Source organism: Sminthopsis crassicaudata, chromosome 6 (assembly GCF_048593235.1).
Source record: "Sminthopsis crassicaudata isolate SCR6 chromosome 6, ASM4859323v1, whole genome shotgun sequence".
NCBI lineage: Eukaryota > Metazoa > Chordata > Mammalia > Dasyuromorphia > Dasyuridae > Sminthopsis > Sminthopsis crassicaudata.
The window spans coordinates 230,515,350-230,537,575 of NC_133622.1; the positions used below are offsets into that span (position 1 = coordinate 230,515,350).

A 22,226-nucleotide genomic window follows, 5' to 3' on the forward strand; every position below is an offset into this window, starting at 1 on the left:
ATTAAGAAAAGTTAGAGCTAATATTTGTTGATTTTCAATTATGACCGAGGCATTATGTCACTGTCTGTCAGGCAATGCTTGAGCCCTGGAGGAACATCCCTGGTGAAAGAACTCCTGTGTTGTGTCTAGACAAGGAAGAGACATTGGGAGAAGGGGTGTCCTATCATCCTTGGACAATATATTGACATGAAATGTGTTCTTCCTATCATTAATGTCCTTTGATGTTAATGAAGAGAATAGCACTCAAATTGGATAATTCATATCATCCTTCCAGATTTTTTTAAAAGGATATTGAATAATTCTCTAATTTACAAGAATATAGTATTCACTATCCTCCAGCTATATTTATGTAGAACTTTAATGTTTGCCAAGCACTTTACATAGTTTATCTCCTTTGGTTTTCATAATAAACCTTCAAAGTAAAAGCTATTATTATCTCATTTTTACAGATGAAAAAAATCAAGGGTGTTGAATAGTTAAGTGACTTCCTTGGGGTGACAACACTCAAGTATCAGGGATGAGTTTTTAGGTCTTTCTGACTCACAGAGTAGCATTCTAAGCACACCTTATTTCACAAAGATGCTATTGGAGGGGAAAAGCACATACTCTTTAATTACTGGAATGTCAGATCTCAAACTAAGTTCTGGACATTTAAACAGGGAATTACCTGGAAGGCTTAGTTTTGTTTATAAAGATGGAACCGTGGATAGAGGTTGAGACTGGAGTCAAGAAGAATCATCTTCATAAGTTCTAACGCAGGTTCAGATATTTAACAGCTGTGTGTCTCTGGGCAAGTCAGTTTCCTCATCTGTAAAATATGAGGCAATGGCAAACCATTCTAGTTCCTTTGCCAAGAAAACCCAAATGGAATCACAACAGATTTTACATGACTGAAAAGACTGAACAACAAAAAATAAAAATTGCCAGTTATATACATTGCTTTTTAAATGGTAGAATGAAAATAAATTAGGTTTGAGTCTATCTTAAAAATCCTATAATGCCTTTAGTAACCTAAAATGTGCGACTCTATAGTATCATGTCTCTCTTCTCCTATTGTTCCCTATAATATTTTAGTGGGATGATTTGAAAATGAAGGCCACTGAAAGGGTAGTTTTACTTTCTTGGGGTAGAGGCAAAAGCATTTTGCAAAACAGAGCTGTGAATGAAAATAATTTGCTTTTAGATACCAGTGCAATTGAGTAAGATCTACAAGGATGAAAGAGCTGAGTTGTAAGCAGGGCATCTCACTGACCTTGGTTTTTCCCTTGGTTGCTCCTTTCCAATTACTCTTTCACAACAGTTCCCTTTCCAATGTCCTTGCCATATCAATTCAACTATCCCTGTCACAGCTTTTAGGTAGTCCCCATTAAGTAGCCATAATGGAAAGCATTCATTTGTAGTGACCAATTGTAATCTTTGAAAAAAATTAAATGCACTTCTTGAAGTTTTGTTTCCAGATACCTGTTTTTAGCAGATAGAGAAAAAGAAGCTAATTTTCTTTTGTTCAAGAAAGCAAAAGGTAAATCGCTTGGGGATTATTATATCTAATCAATCAAGATTAAATCAGAGCCCAGGCTCAACATCTAATCAAGCCCTCTAAGTAAGCAAAATGCCTCTGCCTCCAAATCTGAAAGCCTACCATCCACTTTATTTGAAACTACATGGAACAATGATGGAAGCGTCTGGGCATAGCTGTCATAATTAGCTTTGTTATATTAGGGGCACACATCTTGGCTCCCCAAATCAACCGGTATCTATTAAACCCTTGCTATGTGCCAGGAAATGTGCTAGTAATAAATACAAAGAGAGATAAAAACAAACAAACAAAAGGTATTACTCTTCATTAACTCTTGATCTAATAGGTGAAACAGCACGCAAATCATTAGGAATAGACAGACCATCTACACAAATAGCTGGGAGATAATCAACAAAGGAAAGACACTGCCATTCAGGGATATCAGACAGTGTTTCTTGTGGAGTCTAAGAGTTATCTGGTAGAAACTAGAGAAGTCCCCTGGCAGAGATGAGGAGGGACAGAACCCAGGTCTGGGTGAGCAATAAAAATGCTCAAGAGTTGAGAGATATTTGGTGAGGCAGCAAATAGGCCAGCCATTGCTGGTTATTGAAATGAATTTGTAACTTCATGAAAACAATAATGATCTTTGATAGCTCCTTACATGTGGAACAATGTCTAGCAGAATGCCCAGAGTTTCTTCCAAGATGTAAGGATTCAATAAAGAAAAGTTGGTGATTGACACTGTGAAGGGATCATCAAGATCCCTTCCAGCTCTAATGACCATTAGCCCTTGTTGACAGCATATGTAATCACATTCAACTTGATAAATTATTGGCCTTCCTATAATTAGCTCAGATAATACACTCATCTTCTGCCTCCATAATTTTGTATAGATTGTTACCTATGCTTGGGATGGTCTTCCTGCTTACATCTACTCTCGAAACTCCCTCTAAAGTTAGGTTCAGGTACTACCTCCTGTAAGAGCTATTTCCTAATTCCTTCTTCAAATGGTAAACAATCATTCCTCCCACCTCACACTAAAACCATTTGCCATTTCCTATCAATGTGTGAATGTGTGTGTTACGAATTGTATATAGATCAGCATATATTTGATATGGTTTTTACTTATATATGATACTTCACTTCGACCTTTTACAATCAATCTCTTCCCTCAAGATTCAAATGTGACCTTCTACATAGACTTCTTGAGGGAAGAGATTGATTCTAAAAGGTAGATTTAGAATTCTACTCTAAATCTACCTTTAGATCTAGATCCTACTCTCTTCCCACTCATATGCTTCATCTCAAACTACCTTCTATTTAACTGGTTTACATCTCTTTTACATTGTCTATATATACTTAAACGTGTAATTCCTATTTCTCCCATTAGGATGTAAATCCTTTGTGAGTGGGCATTAATTCATTTTTGCATTATATATCTCCCCACACTTAGAACAGTGGCTAACATATAATAGGCACTTTATAATTGGTTGTTGATTTCTTGTAGAATATAAATTTATTTAAACCAGTCCGTCAGGTAACAGAAAATTATTAACTCTCTATTATAGGTTAGGAGGCATTTAAGGGGCACTGTGCATAGAACCTGGTACCAAGAATTGGGAAGATTCGTTTTCCTTAGTTCAAAACTGACTTCAGACACTAGCAGTGTGATTTTGAGAAATCATTCAAACCCATTTGCCTCAGTTTCCTCATCTGAAAAAAAAAACTGGGGAAGGAAATAGCAAGGCCTTCTAGCATCTTTGTTAAGAAAACCCTCAAATAGGATCAAGAAGAGTTGGAAATAGGGGAGGTAAGTGGTAGAGTGGACAAATCACCATCCCTGAAGTCAGGACGACCTGAGTTCAAATGTGACCTCAGGCACTTAACGCTTCCTAGCTGTGTGACCCTGGGCAAGTCACTTAATCCCAATTGCCTCAGGAAAAAAAAAATTGGACATTACTGAACAACAGTTGAATAACAAGATTATATGTGAAGTATTATGCTCAGTTCTAGGGATACAAAGAAGGGAAAAAATACAGCTCCCATTCTATATAAGCTCATGGTTTAATGGAAGAGACAAGATACAACCTATATACATAAAAGCTAATTAAAGGATCAGTCATAAATTATCACCCAGGGAAAGTACAACTATTAAGAGGCACCTAGAAAGACTTCTTATAAAAGGAAGGCAGTGACTACTTTTGTTTTATCTTTTCATCCCCAGCACTGAATTGATTAAATCTTCCTTGAATTGAAATGCTTTTAATCACCAATCTCCATATCCTTTGCCAATAAGGTAGTTAATGTAATCTTTGCTGCAATCATGGCAGGACTTCAGTTACACTGTGGGATTGCCTTATGCAACATGAGTTCCATTCACACATTATTATTTTTTTTTAACCACAACTAGCTACAAGTTGTTCAGTCTTGTCTGACTCTTGATGACTCCATTTGGAGCTTTCTTGCCAAAGATACTATAGTAATTTGTCATTTTCTTCTCCAACTCATTTTATAGATGAGGAGCTGAGATAAACAGGGTTAAGTGACTTATCCAGGGCCACACAGCTCAGAAGTTTCCGAGGCCTAAATTGAACTCATGAATTCTTTCTGACTGCAGATCCAACACACTATCCCACTGTGCCTTCTAGCTACCCCTAACTATAACCACAAATATTTGCCTCCTCTAGCTTCAAGGACCTTAGAGATATGGTCCAAGTTCCCTTGCTGTAAACATGAGGAAACTGTCAGAAGCACTTAACCTACTCTGAGGTCTGAAAAGCTCTTAATTCAGCTTTGAGTGTTTTATTCTTTGAAGTAAAGATGCCGAACTCTTTCCCTTCTTATTACATTTCCTAGCATAAAAATTTACGACTCATGAAGTAAATCTCTATTAGTAATCAGATCTCATCTGTCATTTCATTCCGAAGGGATTCTGCATGGACTGCCTTCATTAATAGCCTGTAGTGATGATGCCGGCAGACCAACTATTTGTCATCTCACTGCCTTGTTTTACAGTTCTCCTAGAACCCTTTGGGTTTACCAGCACCTGGATCTTCAAATCTTACTGCTAAAAAAAAAAGATAGTAAACTTACATTTCAGATTATTAGTATTCTGAATACTGAGCATAAATATTTTATTATTTAGTTCAGCAGGCCTCTTAAACCACATCATGGTACCAAAATGCCACGGCTCATGCAAGGTAACAATAATAATAACATCAATGACAGCACAATAAAACTAGTCAATAATTCATAGTGTAACATGGTCACAAGATTCATCAGTAAGTATCCACACTCTTGATGATGAGATCCTCTGAAATTAGGGAAGCCAATCCTCAGAGAGCTTACACTACCAGTATCTGGGACCACACTTACCAGTCTGGTAAAAAAAAATTGTCAGCATTCATGGTTTGATGTTCAAGCCTCTGAAAATCTGGAGTTAGTTTTATTTTACATTGTGCCTTCCCCCAAGCTCTACATTATGTTCTCCTGTTGGAGAGGGACTGTCTTGCAATTGTACACCCAGAACTTAGTTCAATGTCTAGTCAGTGCTAATTATGTCTTTTGTCATTCATCTATTCATTTATACTGTAGTATTTATATTGGACATTACCATAACACTGATATTCATAAATGATGTAGCTAGTTTTGTCATTGGGAAAAGCAAGAACATTTATACATCATGAGACTTGCAAATAATTGTTACATATTATATTTTCAATAAAAGTAAAATATTAAATATTATTTTATCATTCAAATTGTTAGTGATTCAATTTCTCTGGGTCTCTTATTCTTCATCAGTGGAAAGACAAGGAGGTTAGATTCTGGTGTCCCTTTAACTATAAAATTAAGGAGTCAGTGAATTTTCATCCCATAAAATCTTGTCTCCATTTTAACGATGAAAATGGAAAAGCAAAATAAATACCTGTTTCATTGATATAGCACCTGTCCTTTATAAATTCAAGGCAAAAAGAAGTTTGTTTTGTGAAGCATCTTGTCTTGGGGAAAAGAAAAAGAAAAAATGAATACACAAATATTTTTAACTTTAGTCTTTTTATAATTATGTCATTCCCTTTTTTAAAGAAAAAGTCATAATTTCTTTCAAAATAAAATAAGCAAGTCATTCATGTTTCCTTCAGTCCAAATTCTACAGCATAGTTTTAGTTACCTGAAACTTGCTGGGTTGTCCCCTGATAATAATCTTAAACTTGTCTGTATTCTTTCCTAAAACTCCAACTACTTTAAGTTTTTTCAAACCCTTCTTTTCTCTTTTCCTCTCGTCTTCTTCCCTCATCCTCTCCTTTTCTCTCTCTCTTTTCCAAGAAGATCCCCAAAAGAGGTTATCAGTAAAGACAAAAAAGATATTTTCCTGAAAGTTTCAGCATGACTTGGTAAAAAAAATGTAATGGCCCAGGGAGAAAAATAAGTTATGGTAAACTGACTAACATCACAAAGGTCCACAAAATGATGGTAATCACATGAAAGGAATGGATCTTTAGTAAATCAGTCACAAAGTAAATAGCAGCATATTCACCAAAGTCATTGTTATAGTATGAATATAATCAGGGTGGAAGAAGACTGACAGCCATCATGTTATGGTAATTGTATGGCTGCTAACTGGAAACTGTTTTAGATATATCACTGATGCCTCTTACATTAAAAAAAAAATTGTTAGGAACCATGAACTTTATGATCACAACTGTGATTGATCAATTTCTGTTGTTGGACTTTACTGCCTAGAGTAAATGAAAATATCCTCAAAACAAACACTTAGATCAGAAAGCACTGCATGACCTTGGACATCTCATGGAACTTCTTAGTGATCTGGACTACTTCTTAGATTTACATTTTAGAATCATGGACAGCATGAATTGGGATAAAATAAATTTCCACAGTGGAAATTCTTTATAACCAGGAAATCATGGGTTCACAATTTATAACTACTATCATTACTGTAATTATTATTGATAATCCTGTTATGAAATTGATCACTTCAAGTTGTAACATGGAAAAGGATTAGACTTGGTTTTTAATCAACAAAGTGGAAAAAAGAAATGGACAAAAGTTATAAGGAGAAATTTGATTTAGGACTGATATATTGGAGTTGTATGTAGACTTTCCCTAATAATGAATAATATTCCAAAATGGCGACTGGATGCAGCTGAGTGGTATGTACAATAGAAGACAGAACCTGGTAATAAGAATAGCTGAATTTTCACACATAAACATTTACTAGATGAGTACAAGCTATTTAATTTCTTTATGTCTCAGTTTTCTCTTCTGTAAAATGTGACTAATAATTTAACTTAGTTCCCATGGTAATTGAAGATCAAATTAGTTAATATTTGCCAGGCATTTGGTTTACCTTTTATTTTTACAAATATGCTCCAATCTTTCCTTAGAATATCATTGCACTTTACTCCAGAATATGGCCCAAACTAGTCAACATGTCACTGAAAATATGAGGTCCTCTTTTCCAAATTTTTGTATTTATTTTGTATTTGTTTGTTTTTATTATCTTTATATTTATTCTCTATTCTTATAAGTGTACTTATTTCCCAGATTTATTCTTTGTGGATAGGGATTATTTCTTTCATTGTTGTACTTCCAGCACCTACTTCAGTTCCAACATATAATAGATTTGCTATCTTGACTTTGTCCCTATGCTTTAGGATTATCTTATGCAAAGGTTGATTTATAAATGATTTTATACACCATGATATGGCATTGAGACTTAATGGAAAAGATTGTTTTATTTTAAATACAGAATCAATGGGGCAGGGATTAAAGAAGAAAAAGATATAGTGAGCCAGCATCCAAAGGACAAATTAGGGCCCTGGGATGATTAGGGAATAAGAGAAAGATTTTTTTAAATTATAAAACATGTTTAGAAGTCCAGGCAATATATTTTGTTTTGAATGTGGTAGACACTTAAGAATATCTTAGCTTCTTTAAGTACTTAAGACAGCCTAAACAAAATAAAGTATTGTAGCAGTAGAAAAATATAGTGGAATTAGAGGATGGATTGGAGGTTTCAAATTTTGGCTGTCTCGTCATGGGCAAGTCATTAAATTAGAACTGTGTCTTTAAAATTGGGATAATAATCGCTGTACTACTTCCTTTCCTTAATTGTAATTGTAATAAGTTGTTATAATTTAAATTATAATAAATGTTATAATAATGTAATATATATATTATGTATTATGTATATGTATATTATAATTATATGTATATAATAATGTTTTATATATATATATAATGTTATAAAATGTTTATAATGTTATAAAATGTTATAATAATGTTATAATAAAATGTTATAATTGTAAGGCAGACACATTCCAAATAAGAGTGCTATATATGGATGAACTAACATTAATATCAAGAAGATAATACAATAGCCACTTCATATTTTTACTGACTTGTGACTCTGTAGTTACCACTTTGTAAGATGCTAATAGAATGATCCACATAATATTGCAAATTAGTATCAACTTTCTGGAGATTTCTCTGTTCGCCACAATTGCAGAGAAAGTTTCTGTTTCATCAAACAACTGCTCTCTATAAATTCCCAAATGTAAATCAATCATTTAATAGTCATTAAATAAGGGCATGAAATACACAAGAAATATTCCATCATAGTAAGCTGAGTTCAGATATGTGTTCTCTTCTATATGATGCTTCCAATATGTTGGAGGAGTTGTGATATGTACTCACCTTTTTTTTTAATATATATTTTTAATTTTTAAAAAAATATTTTAAAAATATTTTTAAAAAATATATATTTAGGGGCAGCTAGGTGGCGCAATGGATAGAGCACCAGTCCTGAAGTCAGGAGAACCTGAGTTCAAATTTGACCTTAACACTTCCTAGGCTGTGACTCTAGGCAAGTCACTTAATCCCAATTGCCACAGGAAAACAAAATTAGTATATTTCCCCAGTTACATAGAAAACAATTTTTAGCATTTGATTTTCAAAACTTTGAGTTCCAAATTCTCTCCTTGTTTCTCTCCCTATTCCCTACCTATCACCACCACTGCCACTGAGAAGGCAAGAAATTCTATATAGGCTTTTCAGACCATGTCCATTACTAAAATGTTTTCTTGTTATTAAGTAAACTTCATTTCTTTTGATGACAGTCTAAGAGGAAGGTACCAAGTGCTTGAAAATGAAATAGAGATGGCAACATTTTTTAAATCTAAAGGCATCTACCTACAAAGAATTTATGGTAGACTATGCATTTAGCCCAAACCTTGAAGGCTAGCTAGAAATTAAATCTCATAGGATGAGTAGAAGAACATTTCAATTGTCTAGAAAAGTAATTGGTCAAATGAGAAAAAAAGATTATTTGTGGTAAAAGGAAAAGTGGAAGAGTGAAGAGTTCAGTTGATAAGCTGAAAGTCCTGTCTCTGCCTCTTTCTTTCTTCTTTCTCTTTCTTTCTTTCTTTCTTTCTTTCTTTCTTTCTTTCTTTCTTTCTTTCTTTCTTTCTTTCTTTCTTTCTTTCTTTCTTTCTTTCTTTCTTTCTTTCTTTCTTTCTTTCTTTCTTTCTTTCTTTCTCTCTCTCTCTCTCTCTCTTTATATCTATATCTCATGTTGAAGGGCTTATGTAGGAGAGTAACATGATATACTTTATGTATTAGGAGGAATGATCTGGCAACACTTTGAGGGAAGGAGGAGTGGATATTCAGACAGATCCATGAGAACATGTTTCAATAGGTCACAGGAAGACCTAAACTATAAGATTTTAGGAGTCCAAAGAGTGTAGCGTGCTGTTGTCTCCAGAAGCTGCCGGATCGCTCTCTGGGAAGAGATCTGCGGTATCTACTCAAATCTTTCAGACAGATTCTTCTTCCTGTAGTGAACCGTTGTCTCCAGGTAGTTGCTGTTAACTCTTGTCCTTAGAAGTGACTTCCCTCTCTGCAGAGAGCCCCGTCAAGCCAGATGTAATGCAGAGAGTCTTCTTTTTATCTCTGGGAGTCCTCTCTTTTATTCTCCCAGAGAATGGGCGTGGGATAATGCAAGGGCTTCTGGGAAGAACCACCTCAGCCAATGAGCCTGCTCCTTCCATCAAGTCAACCTGAGTTCTCACCTTGTAATTGTCCAACCTGAATTCTCACCTTGTCACTATCCAGACAACCCGAGTTCTCACTTAGTAATCCTAACAAAAGAGGAAGAGGAAGAAGCCTGTGTGGTCAGGTTCAAGCTGTCAATTTTAATATTTTTTTTAGAAAGAAGAGTAGGGAAGCATGAAAAGATGTTGTTCATTGATTTTCAATAGTTATTGGGCTCTATATGATCTTATTATGCACATGATTTACATGTGGGAATTTCTAAATAACAGTGATTTGATGAGAAAGAAACTTTATGAGCAGCTAGGCCCATGCAGAAATCTCCAGAAAGTTGATACCGACTTGCAACAGTATGTGAACCATCTTGTTAGCATCTTTCAAAGTGCTAAACTCACAATCACAGTTCAGTAAAAATCTGAAGTGCCTACTGTGTTATATTCCTGATATAATGATATTTTATTAGATCCCATCAGTGTCCAGAAATGAGATCATAAACCTCACAGAGAGTGGGAGTGATTTGCCATTTACTTCTCCAACTCATTTTATAGTTGAGGAAATGGAAATAAACAGGGTAAAATAATTTGCTCGGGATCACACAGCTAGTAAATGTCTGAAGACAGATTAGATCTCCAAAACATGAGTCTTCCTGACTCTAGGCCTACTATCTATTCACTGAATCATGTAGCTTCCCTACACAAATAGATAGAAAACATTAATAAAATCTTCTTGACTATAAGAATAGGTGATCAGATGAAAGACATAGATGTACATAGATGTGGGGATATTCTGGAAAGAGGAATAGATTACAAATGCCCTACATGTCACATCCTTCATGCTACATGACTCATTTCATAATCCCCTTAAATTCAATAAGCATTCATTAAGCACCTACTATGTACCAAATTGTGCTACAGATACAAACACAAAGCACAAAACACCACCAGCCTTCAAGGAGATAACATTAGTGTCTGGCCAAGGACTTTCCATAAGATAATCATTTAATAAATGTTTTCTGAATTGATATTGTTTATTGACAACTTAAACTGCCCCCCTACTATCTTGAAGATTGTCCAAATCTACATGGAAAAGTGGGGGCTTGAAATGTCACTCAAGGGAATGAGCTGAGGTTAGGCAGAGACTGGTGGGAGGACATTGGGTGCCTTAATGCATATTCATTACAACTTCTAATTTATTATCATGTTTACAATGAAAACTGCAGAGAAAATTATATTCTACGTCAGGCCCCAAAGGGATTTTCATCTTCCTGGCTTGGACGGGCACCAAAACAAAGCACATTAGAGAGAGAAATTGCAGTGCTGGTCATTAATATTTAAAGTGATAAAGCAATTGGTGTTCCTTTAAAAAGCAAATGATTCCCTCTTTCAATGGAACATTAAAACAGATTCTATTTATTCTATGGTTTATAATCAAAGTGCTTAGATACTCTCCACTTCAAATGAAACATGCCATCACAGAAGGGTAAACTTTTCTTACAGTGCAGTTCTATTAGAATGGAGATTGCTTGGTCAACCTCTAGCCATCTATAATCACCTCAACAGAGAAAGAAAGAGTTCTGATTGACTCTATTCTCTGCAATTTTCACTTTAGTGTCATTTTATTGTGGTTAAAGAAAAAAGCCATTTTCTCTACTTTTCCAACACCAACCCAATCGGAAAAATGTCATGATCATGAGCATTCTGGTATGGAAGCAGCATCTTTTAGCCCAACAAACCATTGCACTTGAACTCAGAATACAAGAGGTCCTATGCCCACACACACTCTTATCCTAATAGCTTGACCTTGAGTAAGTTACTTCCCTTGTGAGCCTCACTTTTTCTGTCTCTTAAATGGGACAAATAAGACTTGAGCATCCTTGATCATATAGTTGATATAAGAAAAGCACTTTGTAAATTGTAAAGTATTACTTACATATGACTCACTGTTGTTCCTTGAAGCGCCAACTAGTACAATAAAATCCTTTTAAAAAGAAATTCATGTAGGTCATGGAACTAGCATTATATTATATCTGATTACTCATGCATGCCAAACTTTAGAGCTACAGAGTATATTTTAGCATACGATAATCACAGACTCTTGAAAAAGGTCTTAGAAGTCAGATGGTGCAATTTTATAAACCAAGCCTGAATGTTTCTAACATATCTCTCAAAATTCACCCATATGGTAGAACGTGACAAAAAAAGTTCATATACTTTCATCATTTTCTTCTTTTTCAATTCACTTATTGAACATTTACATTGCCCGAACTGATTTTTTGTTGTTATTCATGATCCCATTTTGAATTTTCTTGGCAAAGATGTTGGAGTGATTTGCCATTTCCTTCTCCAGATCAGGAGTGTAGTTGAGGAAACTGAGGCAAATATGGTTAAGTGATTCAACCAGGATCATATGTCTAGTAAGTATCTGAGGTTAGATTTCAATTCAAGACCATGATTTTTCCTGACTCTAGATTTTTCTGGCTCCAGGACCACCATTCTGTACACTGCACCATCTAGTAGCTCAAGGTGACTACAGTGATCTAAAATTAGTGACACCCAAAATTGGAATGAACTGCTGCCCTCCCTATAGATCACTATGGAATGACTGGATGAGCATGTCTCATATATGCTATAAAGTAAATTTTCATTAAGATATGATTTGGATATGATGACTTGAGAGATGACTTCCAAATCCAAGATTTCATGAATCAGATGTTCCATATGAGAAATATGAGGGAGCACTTTTCCCCACTATCCTTGTATGTGTGTGTGTGTGTGTGTGTGTGTGTGTGTGTGTGTGTGTGTGTGTTTATTACATGACACAGTATACTTATCCTTCTCCATTATAGAATACCATGCTGAATTCCATTTCAGGAGGTTTTGAATGTTACACATTCATTATAGTTATGCAAGTATGCCTCAGTATTTGGAAAGGGAAATGAGAAAGCAATAGCACATTGTGTCAATCAATCATTCAATCAAACCACAGGAATTTATTCGAACTTAATCAACCACTTACCAGGAGACCAATTTACCAATAGAATTAGAGTAATAGCTGACATTTATATCGCATCATAAATATTATAAAAATGTTGTATACATTTTACTTTCAACAAGCATACAAAGCTTTAAAACTTGATGCTATCATTATTTCTTATTAATCTGATACCTTAATCTTATGCTTAGAGAGGCAAATTGGTTGTTCTTAGTCATATAATGATAAACAGTCAGACACCTTGTTAAAACTTGGTTATCTCCTAGGTCTAACACACTTCCCATTGTACCATGTTTTATCTCATGCTTTAGAACTCACTGCTTTACAGTCTAGGAAAACTTATTGGGTATTCTTCCATTTAAGCTGTCAAAATCACAAAAGCGAGACTTAATGAGAATTCTGTAGAGAGGATTTGATTCCTTCCTAGTGCTGAGATCATGAACTTATTGTGATCCTCAAATGTGTTAAGGATCAGTATTTCACATATTCCAAAACTCTATATTAAAAAAGCAATGATTCTGATAAGAGTTGAGAGAGTTTTTGAAGTCTCCTTTGTTTCTGAGATTCTATGGGCCGACTAGACAAGGTATAGACAAAGGGTAATTCCAAGAAAAGTAATAATAAATTTCCATCCTCTGAACCCTTGAACTTGTCAGACATGACCTCTCCATTGAGCTCCATTTACAGCAGTCTTCCATAGAGGGAACAGTAAAACATGGGAGATGGAGGAAATTTAAAGACCTGAGCATCCATGCTTTGACATCCTTATATTATGGTTCAAAATATAGGGGCTCACTTATGAGAGTTCCATGGAGAAATATGGTGGCAGCTGCGGCAAGTTGCAGAATTTTAGTATTTCTCTTGTGTGGATCAAGCCCAGCCAAGGAAAATGAATAATGCAGAAAAATGAGAGAATTCAGGGAAGCGGATTAGGCCATTTATCTTCACCTTATAATTATCTCTGTCTTTCTGACTAATAATTTTGGGGAAAAAAAAGAGCAAGCAGGAAAATGAATGGACCCTATCTTTCAGAGATTCATTATGTGCAGATATATGACTTTAAATTACATTGAAATAAAATGTACTATTTGGATCCATGTTTGTTAATGTGTGGGAAAGGAGAGTTAAGTATGTGTGTTTCTACATTACAAGTGATAGAAAATAGGGCAAGGCACTTGACTGTCCTTGAGGAATACCTGGTTAATTCTAAACTTCTTTGTCCTATCACCAATGGCCATAAGGCCATCATCAAAAACATGTGTTTTCAAAAGCATATCACTTGTGAAAGGCAAATGAAATTCTCATAATTTTATCCATAAAATCTTTCCTTGTCATGCCCAAGCAGTATCAATGTTTGTTTTATATTTCAGGTCAATGGTTATTATTTAAACCATTATAGGAGTGATGGTCTTATTAAATATTGACAATTAATGGAAGACGTCAACATAAAGTTTTAATGTTTTTGCTCATTTGTTAAGTTTCCATATGTCAATGTATTAGTCATTTCCCATGAGTGGATCAGGTTAGAATCTAAGACTCTCTATCTATCCAAGGAAAAAAGAATGAATGCATCAAAACTTTCAGAATATCTTGGTTTTCACTGATTCTCCATCCCCATGCCAAACACGGCTCCTTATTGGATTTGTGTGCTTGTGTTCTTTCAAATATGTCAGTTTACCAAAGATTGTAAGTTCTTTCTGACTGATTTTCTGTCAGGCTGAAAGTACTGGGTTAGATATGCCTTAGAGGGACATTGCTGCTCATGGGAGTATGTCATCTAATTTTTTGTTGGTATCTAAAGTACTATTCTTATGTTCTCCCATAAAAGTCCTTGTTGAAATAATATCCATAAGTGCATTGGAAAGAAGAATATTTCAATACAATAGGTTTCAGTCATGAGGAATATAGCCTACAAAGTACACAGAGGTGATAGACAGAGATAGAGCAATGATAGAGTGAGCATTCAAAGTTGACCAGAATGTAGAATGATGGAAGTGAAATGAGATGAAGGAAGACTGGAAAGGAAAGCTGCATTAGAAATGATGAAAACTCTTAGAGGCCATGAATTCAAAAGCCTCCTTTTATAAATGAAGAATCTGAAATGCAGAGAGGCAAGGTGATTTGCCCCATGTCATTCCAATAGGAAATAGAAAAACTACAATTTGAACTCAGTCTTACAGAGACTCTATTCCCTCTCTACTTCATCTCAGTTCCTAACAGAATCTTTACAATTATGATTTAAAATTAGCCATCAAATAGAAAACCTCAATAAAATTTGACATAATTCTAAAACAAACAAAAATTCTTATATAAATGTTCCCCAAAGGGTCACAATTGAGTGATAAGATTTCCTTTCATTGAATACCTAACACTATTCTATTTTTAATGTGTCCAGATATTTTAATGTCTATTTTTAATGCCAGTGGATTGTAAATTCCTTGAAAGCAAGGGCCATCAAATTTTTGCTTCTTTTTGTGTCTCTAGTACTTACTACATTCCCTCTCAAATTGTAGGTACTTAATGAATGTTTATTGATTGGCACATTTGTTATGTTCACTCCAGGCAGATAAGTCAGTTTGAATATCATTTGCCATGTATTTTGATGCCATAGTCATTGATTATTCTCTCTTGATCATCAGATAACAGTTGGTAAATAAGGATCTTGGCTTCCTCTTGCCCACACTATTCTCTTTCCATTAATGTCCACAAGCAAAATATGTCAAGTTCAGTCCATACACATTTTCATCAACTTTGTCTATTCTAAGGAGATGGATAGAAAATTATGATGAACATTTTGTCCTTCTCCCTCTTCCATACATGGGATCCATCCCCTTCCCAAAGGCGCTATTTTACTGCAAGTCTATTAGGAAGCATTCATGTTTGTAATATTAATCCAAGTAAGGTGGTGTTTCAGCTTAAAGTGTCTTAAGTATTCTATGAAACTTGTTGGTGTTTGTAACAGTTCCAGTTGTTCCCTCTTGGTAATCCAAGGTGATTGGAGGTCAATTACAAGATAAAAATTTTTATGTAGGGATTATTTAGGTAAATGGAACTCTGGGTAAAATTAACCTTAAATAGGCAAACACATCCAAGTATTATAATTCCAAGATTCACACATACAAGTACAGCCTATGATTGGCTAACCCGAATCCTGAGTCTCATTGCATCCTAACTAACAAAAATGTTAACAGCAATTGCAATGCCAAAGAAAAAAATCCCAGCAAAACAATTTCATTTGTCTTTGGAAAGGTGATATCTATGTGATTTGAATACAACTGTAAAGTTGTATTTAAATGATAGTAGGATATTGTGAGTATATTAATCTCTATCCTGTCTAAAGTCCTAGAGAGATCTTGCTACAATTTATCCTCAAAAGTAGGGGAAATGTGTTTTATATAAATAGCTCTTTTAGAAAATTCCTTGAGATGAGAAATATGAAAGACAATAATTTGGTTTATTGAGAGTTCATTCACATTCTCTTGTGTTAAGATTGTCTTTATATTTCTCAAATTTTGAGTTACAGATTTCTTTCTCTTTCACTCATGACAATAATATTTAATTGGTTAAAGCAGAATTATTAAACTTTTATGTGTCTTCATCCTAGACTCCTTTGACAGTATTCTGGTGAATTGTCTAGACCCCTTCTTATAATAAATAATGTATTTAAATGCATGCAATAAAATACAAGAGATTGAAAAGGAAACTGATTACTTAAAAATAAAGTTCTCAAAGTATTTTTTTTTAATTATCAGGTTCACAGAACCTAAGTTAAGAGCTTTTGATGTAAAGGGAGACACCAGAGAAATCTCCAAAATGTCATTTGCAACTGGCCAGTTTTTCTCCCCTCTAAACCACTACCCCAGATTAGTTTGTTATCATCTGTCACTTTGGACCACTTTAATAACCTCCTAAGAGGTCTTCTGATTTTCAATCTTTTTCTTCTTTGATTGATCCTTCACAGTCCAAAATGGTTTTCTTTAGACATATCATAATCGAATACCCTCTTATTTCCCCATTCTGTATGGGTTAAAATAACAATATCAAAATCTGGCATTAATATAATTTTTAACATGCATTTTATATATGCTAATTCAGTTCAACCTTCCCAGAACTCTTGTCAGTAAGCGGCTTTATTATTATCATTATACATATGAGGAAACTGAGGCTGAAGATAAATTATTTGCATAGAGTTTGAGGAGAGATTTCACCTCAAGCCTTTCTGAATCTACCTCTCACTATCTATCCACTGTATCATCTCATGGCCAAAAATTCAAAGCTCTTAGGTTAGCAATGATGATTCTCACAATCCTATGTCCCATCTCATTTCTTTTTTTTTAAGTTTTCTTCTTCATAAACTCAGCGTTCTATATTCCTAGCCATTCTTTCCAGTTTATATGCCTTATTTTCCATCTGTATCTTTTTCAGAAGCTTTCTGCTTTCCAAGAATGTATTCTTGTTTACTTCTGCCTTCCAGAATCTCCATCTTCTTTCAGGATTCAAGTAGTTTCTTTTCCACTTCTCTAAATCTTAGTATTCTCTGCTTCCTAAATTTTCTATGCATTGAATTCGAGTCGGAATTAGAAAAATTCAGTAGTTGTATGCTCTCACTGGGCAGGAACAGTTACTTTCATTATAATCTTGAAATAATACTAAGCACCTAAGAGAAGACCTTGCATCTTTTTTTAAGCTACTGATTTCATTATTTTGGGTATTCACAGCTGGGAAACTCCTTTTCCTAAAACAAACTATAACCACTCAATTACTATTAATCTGAAAGAACTGACTCAGAAAATTCGAGATTAGGGGAAACAGCCAGGATTTATCAGAGTTGGGAATTAAATACACATCTTCCTGAATTCCAAGCCAATGCTCTACTCCAAGATTTTCAAAAGCACACAATAAGACAGATAATAATCTGGGTTACACTTCTGATTTCACTGATTCTAGGAACTTTTAGATGAAGAAAATACTTTTATAAATACATCTTGGCAATGTCTAGTGCCTTCTAGTCTTCGAGTGATTTGGGGTGTTTAGAAGTTAAAATCCACACAAGGTCAAGAGCCAGTATTTATTATATCAAGAGCCTGGGAAAATTATCTTTCTGTTTATTATAGCAAATTCTCTTGCTATTGCATAGATGTTGGTTGTTTCTTAAATGGTTATTGAATCATGTAAGATGTACAAATTAAAATGAGAAGCTCAAAACAAAATTTCAACTTTGTTTTAGCAAATGAGTCAATGAGGGAAGTAGTTTAACAAAAGTCCCAAAACTATACCAACAGAGTTCAAGTTATGACCAATTGTATTCAGAGAGAAAATTTTTGAGGACAAGATTGTTTTTATGTCATAAGAGGACTGATCAATTTTAATTAGTTTCTAATGGTAGCTGTCTCTGGGTCAGGGGAGGAGGGAGGAAAAAATAATTTATATGATAGTTTTGTTATATATTTGAAAGAAAAAAACAGGGGACTTCCGGCCAAGATGGCGGCGTGGAGGCAGACAGCTGCTTGAGCTCCTCGTTTTCTCTCAGAACTTACTTCATGACAAGCCTCTGACTTAATGCTTGACCCAGAAAGAAATCCACAAATTATCACCAAGAGAAGACATCCTTGAAAGTCGCCAGAAAAGGTCTGTGTTTGTTCGGGGAAGGGTCAATCAGACTGGGCGCAGACTGAGGGCAGACAGCCAGAGCAAGACAGGCAGCTCACACAGCTCAGACCGGAGGGGGAGGGGTGTGATCTCTGTCGTTTTTGTGAAAGGGCTTTTGCCCCAGTGTGGATGCTCCGTCTTGGCAGCAAGCCAGGAGCGGTGGAGAGGGTGTAAACACTGGAGGTGAAGATTAAAACCCCAGAAAGCCAGCGTCTCTCAGAGCCCGGCCACCCCCAACCCCCACCTGGACTGACTCGGTGCGTTCTCAGAGCCTCAGAGCTCAGACTCAGTACAGTCATTGCTGTTCTGTTAGTGGCTCTCTGCTGCCCTACCCCCAGTCTGTAGAGGAAGCCCATTAATACCATCCAGCCCTATCCCCCGCAAAACAGACCAATTGTTTCTCTTGTCAGTTTGTTTTCTTTGATTCCTACTCTGACAAAATGAACAAAAAATTCAAAAGGGCTCTAACCATTGACAGCTTCTGTGTGGAGAGGGAGCAGACTTCAAATGCTGAAGAGACTAGGAACAGAATGTCCCCAGATGTATCCCCTGGGAGGGATATAAGCTGCTCCTCAATACAAAAGAACCTCATAGAGGAAATCAAAAAGGCTCTCACAAGAGAGCTGGAAGAGAAATGGGAAAAGGAAAGGGAAGCTTGGCAAGAGAGCCTGGAGAAGTCATCCCATGCATTCAAAGACAGAGTGGATAAAGAAATCAAATCATTGAGAAACAAGATTAGTGATCTGGAAAAGGTAAACAGCTCCAAGGAAAACAGGATTAGTGAGCTGGAAAAGGTAAACAACTCCAAGGAAAACAGGATTAGAGAGCTGGAAAAAGAAATCAGCTCTCTAAAAAATACAATGGAAAAAAATTCCATAGAAGATAAAAACTCAATTGGACAATTACAAAGAGATATAAAAAAAGTGAGTGAAGAAAATACATCATTGAAAATTAGACTGGAACAAGTAGAAATGAATGACTCAAGGAGAAACCAAGAGGGAGTCAAGCAAAACCAGAGAAATGAGACAATTGAAAAGACTGTCAAGTACCTTACCAGAAAGACAACAGACCTGGAAAACAGATCCAGGAGAGACAATTTGAGAATAATCGGACTCCCTGAAAAATGGGAGGAAAAAAAGAGCTTGGACACCATTTTCGAGGAAATTATCAAAGAGAACTGCCCAGACGTTTTGGAAACAGAGGGTAAAATAGACATTGAGAAAATTCATCGATCACCTACTGAAAGGGACCCTAAAATCAAAACGCCAAGAAATATAGTGGCCAAGTTCAAGAACCATCAGACAAAGGAAAAGATATTGGAAGCTGCTAGAAAAAAACAATTCAGATATGGAGGATCCACAATAAGGATAACACAGGATCTAGCAGCGTCCACATTAAAAGAACGCAGGGCCTGGAACATGATATTCCGAAAGGCTAAGGAACTTGGTATGCAGCCAAGAGTGACTTACCCAGCAAGAATGAGCATCATTTTCCAGGGAAGAAGATGGACATTTAACGAAATAAATGAATTCCATCTATTTTTGATGAAAAAACCAGACCTACATAAAAGGTTTGATCTTCAAATACAGAACTCAAGAGACTTCTAAAAAAGGTAAAAAGAAATCTTGAGAACTATACTTCTGTCAAAAAAATATGTAAAGAACATATGTACAATTTGTCTTAGAAACTAGAGGTGGAAAGGAGATTATATCATAAAAAAGTATAAAGTGGTGGTACTACATCTCATGAAGAGGCAAAGGTAACCTATTATATCTGAGAGAAAGAAAGGAGGGAGATGAACATAGCGTGTATCAATAGACATATTCGATTTATGGTGAAACTTCTTCCACTTCATTGAAAAGTGAAAGGGAAGGAGTAAGCTAAGGGGAAGGGAATACAGTAATTTCGAGGAAAAGGGATAAAATAAGGGGAGGATCTTTAAGGTGGGGGAGGGATCCTAAAAAGGGAGGGCTGTGAAAAGCAAGTGGTGTTTACCAGTTTAATACTGGATAGGAGGGTAAAAGGGAAGGAAAGGGGAAAAGCATAAGCAGGGGTTAATAGGATGGCAAGCAATATAGAATTAGTCCTTCTAACCATAAATGTGAATGGGGCAAACTGCCTCATAAAGAGGAAGCAGTTAGCAGACTGGATTAAAAGTCAGAATCCTACTATATGTTGTTTACAGGAAACACACCTGAAACAGGATGAGACATTCAAACTAAAAGTAAAAGGGTGGAGCAGAATCTATTATGCTTCAGGCAAAACCAAAAAAGCAGGAGTAGCCATCCTCATCTCAGATCAAGCAAAAACAAAAATTGATCTAATTAAAAGAGATAAGGAAGGGCATTATATCCTGCTAAAGGGAAGCATCAATAGTGAAGCCGTATCAATATTAAACATGTATGCACCAAGTGGTGCAGCATCTAAATTCTTAAAAGAGAAATTAAGAGAGCTGCAAGAGGAAATAGATAGCAAAACTATAATAGCGGGAGATCTCAACCTTGCACTATCAGAATTAGATAAATCAAACCACAAAATAAATAAGAAAGAAGTCAAAGAGGTAAATAGAATACTAGAAAAGTTTGATATGATAGATCTTTGGCGAAAGCTAAATGGAGACAGAAAGGAATATACTTTCTTCTCAGCAGTTCATGGAACCTATACAAAAATTGATCATATACTAGGGCATAAAAACCTCAAAATCAAATGCAGTAAGGCAGAAATAGTAAATGCATCCTTTTCAGACCATAATGCAATCAAAATAACATTTAATAAAAAGCCAGGGGAAAATAGACCAAAAAATAATTGGAAACTAAATAATCTTATACTAAAGAATGATTGGGTAAAACAGCAAATCATAGACATAATTAATAACTTCACCCAAGAAAATGACAATAATGAGACATCATACCAAAATGTGTGGGATACAGCCAAAGCAGTAATTAGGGGAAGTTTTATATCTCTACAGGCCTACTTGCATAAAATAGAGAAAGAGAGGGCCAACGAATTGGGTTTACAACTAAAATTGCTAGAAAAAGAACAAATTAAAAACCCCCAGACAAACACAAAACTTGAAATTCAAAAAATAAAAGGTGAGATTAATAAAATTGAAAGTAAAAAAACTATTGAATTAATTAATAAAACTAAGAGTTGGTTTTATGAAAAAACCAACAAAATAGACAAACCCTTAGTAAACCTGATTAAAAAAAGGAAAGAGAAAAAGCAAATTGAGAGTCTTGAAAATGAAAAGGGTGAACTCACCACTAATGAAGAGGAAATTAGAACAATAGTTAGGAGCTACTTTGCTCAACTTTATGCCGATAAATTTGATAACTTAAATGAAATGGAAGAATACCTTCAAAAATATAGCTTGCCCAGATTAACAGAGGAAGAAGTAAGTAGTCTAAATAGTCCCATCTCAGAAAAAGAAATAGACCAAGCTATTAACCAACTTCCTAAGAAAAAGTCCCCAGGACCAGATGGATTTACAGGTGAATTCTACCAAACATTTAAAGAACAACTAACTCCAATGCTATGTAAACTATTTGAAAAAATAGGGATTGAAGGAGTCCTACCAAATTCCTTCTATGACACAGACATGGTACTGATACTTAAACCAGGTAGATCGAAAACTGAGAAAGAAAACTATAGACCAATTTCCTTAATGAATATTGATGCTAAAATCTTAAATAAGATATTAGCAAATAGACTTCAGAAAATCATCCCCAGAATAATACACTATGACCAAGTGGGATTTATACCAGGAATGCAGGGCTGGTTTAATATTAGGAAAACTATTAGTATAATTGACCATATTAATAATCAAATTAATAAAAACCATATGATCATCTCAATAGATGCAGAAAAGGCATTTGATAAAATCCAACATCCATTCCTACTAAAAACGCTTGAGAGTATAGGAATAAATGGACTATTCCTTAAAATAATAAGGAGCATATATTTAAAACCTTCAGTAAACATCATATGTAATGGTGATAAACTA

General features: G+C 35.1%; 1 protein-coding gene across 4 annotated transcripts in view; it reads right to left on the bottom strand.

Moving 5' to 3' along the window:
* The window catches only part of LRRC4C (leucine rich repeat containing 4C), a 1,473,705-nt gene that overhangs the window by 1,327,873 nt on the left and 123,606 nt on the right, over positions 1 to 22,226 (bottom strand). Inside the window, exon 2 of one of the 4 annotated variants that reach the window (XM_074272321.1) lies at positions 668 to 808. The exons of 2 other annotated variants lie outside the window; for them this stretch is intronic. The gene's annotated coding sequence lies outside the window, so the exon portion shown is untranslated. Of the gene's footprint in view, positions 1 to 667; positions 7,719 to 22,226 lie in introns of those variants that run through there. One more of the 4 variants, XM_074272320.1, reaches the window with a different exon arrangement.